The 7570-nt window shown below is 42.9% G+C and overlaps 1 protein-coding gene across 1 annotated transcript in view; it reads left to right on the top strand.

Annotated features, from left to right (window-relative positions):
• Positions 1-2188: 2188 nt before the first annotated feature.
• The window catches only part of SHPRH (SNF2 histone linker PHD RING helicase), a 101186-nt gene continuing 95804 nt past the window's right edge, over positions 2189-7570 (top strand). Inside the window, exon 1 of the mRNA XM_049789312.1 lies at positions 2189-2250. The gene's annotated coding sequence lies outside the window, so the exon portion shown is untranslated. The remainder of the gene's footprint in view (positions 2251-7570) is intronic.

The following is a 7570-nucleotide window of genomic DNA, read 5'->3' as shown; positions in this document are numbered from 1 at the left end:
CTGAAGGCGGCTTCTGTCCGACAGAGCCAGTTGTGGGATTTCAATGAATCCACTTCAGGGAGAGTGGGTTGCATGGGCAGTAAAATATGAAATATGATAAAAGAAATATTAGATATGGGCCCAGAGATATAGCACAGCGGCATTTGCCTTGCAAGCAGCCGATCCAGGACCAAAGGTGGTTGGTTCGAATTCCTGTGTCTCATATGGTCCCCCATGCCTGCCAGGAGCTATTTCTGAGCAGACAGCCAGGAGTAACCCCTGAGCACTGCCGGGTGTGGCCCAAAAACAAAAACGAAAACAAAAAAAAGAAATATTAAATAATAAAACCACACTAAATAAATTGTATGATACCACTTTAATCTCCAGGCTGGAGTATATAAAGGGTAAAAGGACTGTCATATCATGAAGGGAATGCCCACATTTCTTTCTTTTCAAAGTATAGAAACTATCAATGTACATTGTTTGATTTTAAAACAAATACACATGGCTGTAGATGGGTTGTAGTCTTAGAATAGAATAGAGTTCAGTTAGGAGCCAGAAGATAAAAGGAAGGCTAATTTCTTACATATCAAAGTAGTTCCTGGCCCTAGGTGTCATTACTGATTTAAATTAAGGGATTGTAAGAATCCTGGTTTCCTTCCTGAGAGCAAATATCCTTAACCTAAGGGGCTAAGATCAACTTCTATGGTCTGGTTATAGAAAAGAATAAAACTTATGAAAGGGGTACAGAATTGTATCTAGTAAATTCAATAGCCTAATTCTACACTGGCCAAACCTGTTTGTTAGCAGGTATTCAAAGTGACAGGGAAAGTCCCTGAGGCAAAGTCATCTGGCTATGGTGTTCAAAAACAAGGAGAGAAGGCATTGTCTAGAAGATGCTGTATTCTTGACTTGGCCTTTAGATGTAAATAGGCTGACAGAAAGGGAACAAGTCAGTCTTATTATTTGGTGCGAAAATTTCTCTGGGAAAAGGAATTTGATAAGAGGCCCTATTTCGGCCTGTAAGTTTACAAGGAAGAAAAAAATATTAAAGCCAAATAAATGAAGGGACATGTGAAGTCAGTACCAAGACATGAATTTCAGAAATATCTCTTCGGAAATTCCTCAACTATCCAAGTAGGACAAAATCTCTCAGTGGGCCTTTTGAGGAAACCCTTGGGGTGATTCTAGCCATCAGCTCTAGGAAAATTCAAGGATAGCATCTAGTGGGCCTGCAGAATTCCCCTTTAAGGAGGTATCTTTTGTCAAGGAGTGACAGAGCTACAGGCTCTTTTACACTTCCTTTGAGACCTCCTTGTGATAAAGTTCCCTTAACTAAAGTAGGAATAAAAATGCCCTTTTCCGGATAGACATTCTCTTCAGCAAGAACCATTTTGCATGTGAATACTAAGTGTTGCTGAGTCTTTTGCTAAGTTATAACTGACTGCCTGAGGATTTCCTGAGGCCAAGTGGTTGTTTGACAGGCTCTAGGCTCTGCAGCCTCTCATGAGTTCTTCCAAAATTAACTAAACGTTAGTTTTTTTCCATGAGAAAGAAGATAATACCCCTTGGTGGTGTCAAGAAGCCCCTAAACAGAACCAGGCTCCAGCTTCAGCCCAATACATGCCTTTTTTTCTCCCCTTATTTACTCTCTTATTTACTTATTAACTCAAGTTCCCCCTGGGAACTCTTTTTAAAAAAAAATGGAGTTAAATTTAACCCGTATTCGGTGAGTTGTATCTATCAATCAAAGAGATGCATTTGCAAAGCCCTCCTGGCCTCCAAGCATCTTAAGGACCACACTAGATAACAGACCTAGGAGGAAAGCCATCCCCTACAGAGAGGAAGCCCCGCCCCCTCGGCGGGCAGTCCCCGCCCACTTCGGGGTCCGCGTCTCATCCCGCCTCCTCCCCCGACGTGCAGCCAATCCGCGTTCCTAAAAGTCTCGCGAGACTCCTTTCTTCCGGCGTCACCAGCTTTGGTGCGCCTGCGCAAAGAGACTCCGGAAGCCGATGGGGCGGCGCCTAAAGGGGCGGGGCCCGACGTGCGCGTTCACGTGACTCCCACGTAGCGGCGCGCGCCTGGCCTTAGATGCCGAGTGAGGCGTGAGAACGGGCTGTCGCGCTCGGAGGCGTCGCGACCTCGGTCCGCTTAAAGTGCGCGTGCCCCCCGCGGAGGTAGGTGGCTGCTCGGGGAAGGCCGAGAGAGTGCCGAGGAGCCCGAGGACGCGAGCGGCGGGAGAAGAGAAGCCAGGCCTTGGAAGCCGAGAAGCTTCAGAAGCTTCAAGGTAGGCGCTCGAGGGGTGGGGGTCAGAGGTCAGAGGTCGGGGTCGCGGACGCATCACGCGGAGACGAAGCTCCCCCTGCAGAAAAAGAAGTGCGCGTCTGACATCCGGGAATGCCGAGAGGGACCTCCATCCCGGCTGCATCCAAAGCCTCCGCGTGGGCCTTGGGAGCGCCGGGGCCGAGGTGGGGCTGTGGGAAAGAGGGTCCGGGTCTGGGCCTGGGCCGCCTCGCCGATCAGATCCCTCCGCCGCGCTCTTCCGTGTTTTTGTCCGGCCAGGCCGGGACCCACCGGAAGCGCCGCTGCCCCGAGTGCCCCGACCCGAGCGGCCTGGGAGTGACCGAAGCCCACGGGGAGAGGGAGCTCCTGCGGCCAGGGTGAGCCCAGCCAGGCCTCGGGGTGCGTGGCGTCGACTCTCCGCGTGACCTGGTGGGTCCCCAGTCCCCGTCGGGTGTCGACTCGAGGTAGGTAGGGCCTTCTGCACCGACGCCGGCTGCTTTTCATTCATTCTTCCTTGTCTTTGAACCTAAGAGAGCTTTAGTGAATCCAAGGCAAGGATCTGTACATCATTGCCACTTTTGGGGGGGACGAGGATGCTCATTTTTTACTCCTCTTTCTGTGCTCATATAGCACTCCTGATGGGTCTAGGGATCCAGGGATGGATGCATGGATGGACGGAACCGGGATCTGTTGCTCCATGCAGGACCAGTAACTACAATTTCTGCTTTATTTTCCCACCCCGAATTACAACCCTTTGATTTTTAGTTAAATAGGAAAAAGTACGAAACTTGGGTGTTTGTCCCTCATTAGGATGAATCAATCTGGTTTTACCCATAATGATGAGTTGAGTGGTCGCGAGGCTGGAAGCTTTGTGGGGCCTAGTGGGTGAAGACCGTCTAGATTGGGTAAGTGAAGTACCCCAAGGATCAGTCAAGCAGTTGAAAATGAAATTATTTGCTTTAGAAAGTCTCTTTCTGGGGCCGAAGAGATAGCATGGAGGTGGCGCATTTGCCTTGCATGCAGAAAGACAGTGGTTCGAATCCCGGCATCCCATATGGTCCCCTGAGCCTGCCAGGAGCGATTATCTGAGCGTAGAGCCAGGAGGAACCCCTGAGAGCTGCTGGGTATGACCCCCCCAAAAAAAAAGAAAAGAAAGAAAGTCTCTTTCTCTTCCCTCCATTTCTCTCTTAGAAAGAATTGGGGGGCGGGATGGAATCACTGATTAAAAAGTTTCTTAGAAGGGCATATACTCCCAAGTCATTTAGAACTTTCATGGATTGAAAATAATCTCATCTTGCTGGAATTAATCCTTACCAAAAAAGGAAACAATTGTAGTAACTTGGGTCACTGGGAGCCTTTTTCGTCATCTGTTGGGCTACCTTTGGCAAACTCACCTTGGATCACAGTGTCAAGTCCATGCTCCTGTACCTGTACCTGTGATGAACCATATCTAATGAATTGTACTGAGCTCAGAATTGGTACTGGTTTGGTTTGTTGTTTTGGTATTTTTTTGCCTCATTCTGGCCAGAAATATAATAGAATTGCACATTACTACCAGCCTTTAGAGTGTGGCCAAGAGAGAACTGTCCAATAAGAAACAGTAGTCCAGTGCAGTCAGCTTCTCTATAGAAAGGATATTCACAGAGTTTAGAGATCTGTTTCACCTCTATTGTGTCATGTTTCCAGCTTGGCACTGACACTGGAGAGTATAGGGCTGAATGGGTTGTTTTATCAGCTCTCACTAATTTAGGGAAGGTTTGCAGGTAAGACTAGGACATTGGCAGGAAAATGAAGGGGCATTTGAAGCAAGAAGAGCCTTTTCACATTTAAAACCCTAGAATAGTAAAAAGTGTGGTCCTCAAAAATACACTTGAGAGATACAAAGAAAACGAGAGTAAGAAGTTGAATTGGTTCGTGATATATAGGATTTTACTAGTGCTTATTTATTAGCTGCCAGTTAAAGCTTTTGTGATAAGTAGCATCGACCAAGAATCTGGTTCAAAAAGCTACATTGAGTCCTTCAAAAAGCACGGGCCCGGGGGTGGCCCAAAAACAAAAAAAAAGCACAGGAACAACTGAATAGGACAAATAAAGGGGAGTCCTTATTGACAAGAAAACAAAGTTGAAAAATTAATCTGATCTACACAGGAAGTACAGCTACAGCAAACTTCTAAGAGAGGCAGCTGAGTTCTAGCTTTGTGCTAGTAGAGTTAGGGATTTAGTGCGTCACAATATTTTCTAGTTTTTTAGGAAGTCTGGTGCGTGTTTATACAGTAATGATTGGTATATTCAGTCGAGGGGCACGCAGTGCACATACACGTATTTGCATGTGTGTAAGTCTAATAACGAGAAATTTGCAGGTACAGGAGCGTTCTAATTGACTAATAGTGTCCAATAAAGAGCCTGATGTCCTTATCTTTACAAATGTGCCTGTTACTTTCTGTCCCAGCTAAAGCCAGACACATGTAACAAGGTGGCATCTACCATTTTTCCCAATCTGCCAGGCTAGTCTGTTTTTGCTTTCTTTAGCTTACAGTCCATCTAAGTTTGATGATTGCAGAGAGGAGGAAAGAAAGGGAACCAAGTACTGTTTGGATTTTTTATTACAGTCGACAATATAGTGTTACATTTGGCCAAGTGTTACCCCAAATGAGATGTTTGTGCTGTCAGGTTTGAGACAGTGATCTGTGATCTTCCTCTGCAACGTTGAAATTTGACTCACATAATGTAGTTTTAAAGAGTTTACCAGAATGATTGATGATGATAGCAAGTATTACTTCTTATATATTTCTATTATTGTCCTTTAGTTGATTCTCACCAGTTATACTGGCCTCCTGTTTTAGAAAAAACTGGCTGGTAACTTCTAGGGCAATATGCTCAATAAATGCTAAAGCTAGAGCTAGAATCTAGGCCTTCAAAGTCCACATTCTCACTTGTAAATGATGCTGCCTTGCAGGTATTGTAGTCTAATACCAGTTCCTTTGGAGGCTTCCTCTAACCTTTTGTTTTGGAGGCTTTTTAGAGTTAAAGATCCCTAGGGCAAGGGATATGACTCAGCAGTAAAATGAGTTTCTTGACTGCATAGAAAGCAAAATTTCAAAAAGGCTAATTACCAGACTCTTTATCATAAGCTATTGAATTTCCTAAAGTGCATATTTTTCCACCTCATGATTTTGGATCCATCAGTGTGACTTGTTTTGGTCCATGGAACCTTTGGGGTTGCAATAGCAAACCACTCTGGAAAGTGCTTACATAGTTGTATTACTTAGGTACTGTGAAATCTTCATACCAGGAATGAAATATAAGGAATATATATCGCCATAAGATCCCTGGGTTAGGAATCCTCAGTCACTGTTGATGGCATTGCTGACTGGTTCTTCTGTGGAAACAGGAAAGAGATTTCTCCAGACAATACGAATAGACTCCCATCTGACCTATTGCTTGCCATCTTCCCTCAAAAATGCAAATACAGTATTTCAGAAAGATGCCTACATCTGCTCATTGCAGTGTTTAGTACAATAGTGTTGGTACAGTAGCCACAATCTGGTAACAACCCAAATTCCAATGTAAGATGTGTAGGTAAAGAATGAAATACTATGCAGCCATAAAAAGGTCAAATCATATGGTTCCCTGTGACTTGAAATGAACTGGAGGGTATCATTTTAAATGAGGTCTAGGAGAGAATCACAAATTCCAGATGATTATACTCCTGGTTTACAGGAAAGAAAGGTGAATGGATTATAAACTCATAGCAACTGAATTTTAAAGCTGAGGATGGACTAGAACTAAAGTTATATCACTAGTAGGGAAGATTTTTGGCACTTTGTTGGTTTTGCGGTAAAGTAATTATATGTGTCAAAATTGTAAGTGCTATACTGTTGTAAGCTTGTAGCCCAAATCATGATTAAGTGCCTCCCCAGCTTGGTGGAGGGGGAGGGAACTTTATTTTTGTTAAAGGATGCGGACACTGGTGATGGGTGTGGACTTGGAAGATTGTACAAAACTAACATTGTAAATCACTATACCTAAATAAAAATTAGAAAGAAAAATAGAGACTCTTGGGTTACTTTACTGGCTTGAGGGAGAATTGCATTTAGAGCTATATTTCACAGAACTAAACTGTTCACAGAAAATTCGCCAACCAACCTTCTTTTAGTCTTCAGAACAATGAAAATAAATGTCTCAGGCATACAACTTTTGTATACTTGATTATACAACATGTTTGTGGTGGGAGATAACTCGAGGATAGTTTCTCTAAGTCTCAGCAAAGTGACCCAATTTCAGTAATCCAGCCTGTGCTTTGAAGAAAGACTAGACAGATAAATCCTTAGGTTGTTTGAGATTTCCTTTATTATATTTATGAAAACAAAAGTGAGCTAAAGTGTTTGAAAAGTTGTTAACAGTAGTGATAATTGGATTATATAGTTCAACATCTACACAGTCATAAATCACTTATGGCCCAACTGATAGATATTTTCCTCATTGACAGTAGTATTTGCCTTCTTCCAGGAGGCCTGGCAGCTGTGTACATGCCCATAAAAATCGTAGTATCAGTAACATTGCTTTGAATTTCTGGACAACTTCATTTGTTTAATGTTATAATCCCCATAGAAACACCAATTTAACAGAATGGATAGCTAATCTAAAGAGCTTACTAAATCTTCTGCCATTATTGTATTAATGACTTCATTGGAGATAAAATAATTTTCACAAATGTGCTTGCTGCTTTTTCCCTCTCTTCCATTTTATTTGTTTTTATTTCTATTTTTTCAGTAACTTTGTTTTCACTTATCTGGAAACAAATATATTTTATTCAGCTATATCAATTATGTGTTGCTTTTTTGTTTTTTGTTTGTTTGTTTGTCTTTGGGTTATGCCCAATGATGCTCAGGGGTTACTCCTGGCTATGTGCTCAGAAATTGCTCTTGGCTTGGGGGACTATACAGGATGTCGGGGATCGAACCACTGTCCATCCTAGGTTAGCACATGCAAGGCAAACACCCTACTCCTTGAGCCACTTCTCCGACCCCTGTTGCATTCTTTTTTCAATAAAAACTTAAAAGTAAGACAACACTATATGGTAATATTTTTACAATTCTTAATATTTTTACATTTTTAATATTTAAATTTGACTTAAATATTTAATATTTTTAAAAGGTTTTTGGTTTTGTTTTGCTATTGTATCCACACTCTTTTTTTTTTTTTTTTTTGGTTTTTTTTTTTCAGGCCACACCCGTTAGATGCTCAGGGGTTACTCCTGGCTATGTGCTCAGAAATCGCCCCTGGCTTGGGGGGACCATATGGGACG

The sequence above is a fragment of the Suncus etruscus genome, chromosome 15, assembly GCF_024139225.1.
Source record: "Suncus etruscus isolate mSunEtr1 chromosome 15, mSunEtr1.pri.cur, whole genome shotgun sequence".
NCBI lineage: Eukaryota > Metazoa > Chordata > Mammalia > Eulipotyphla > Soricidae > Suncus > Suncus etruscus.
Note: the sequence above shows the minus strand (reverse complement) of the source record. Positions and strands in the feature narration are given on the sequence as shown.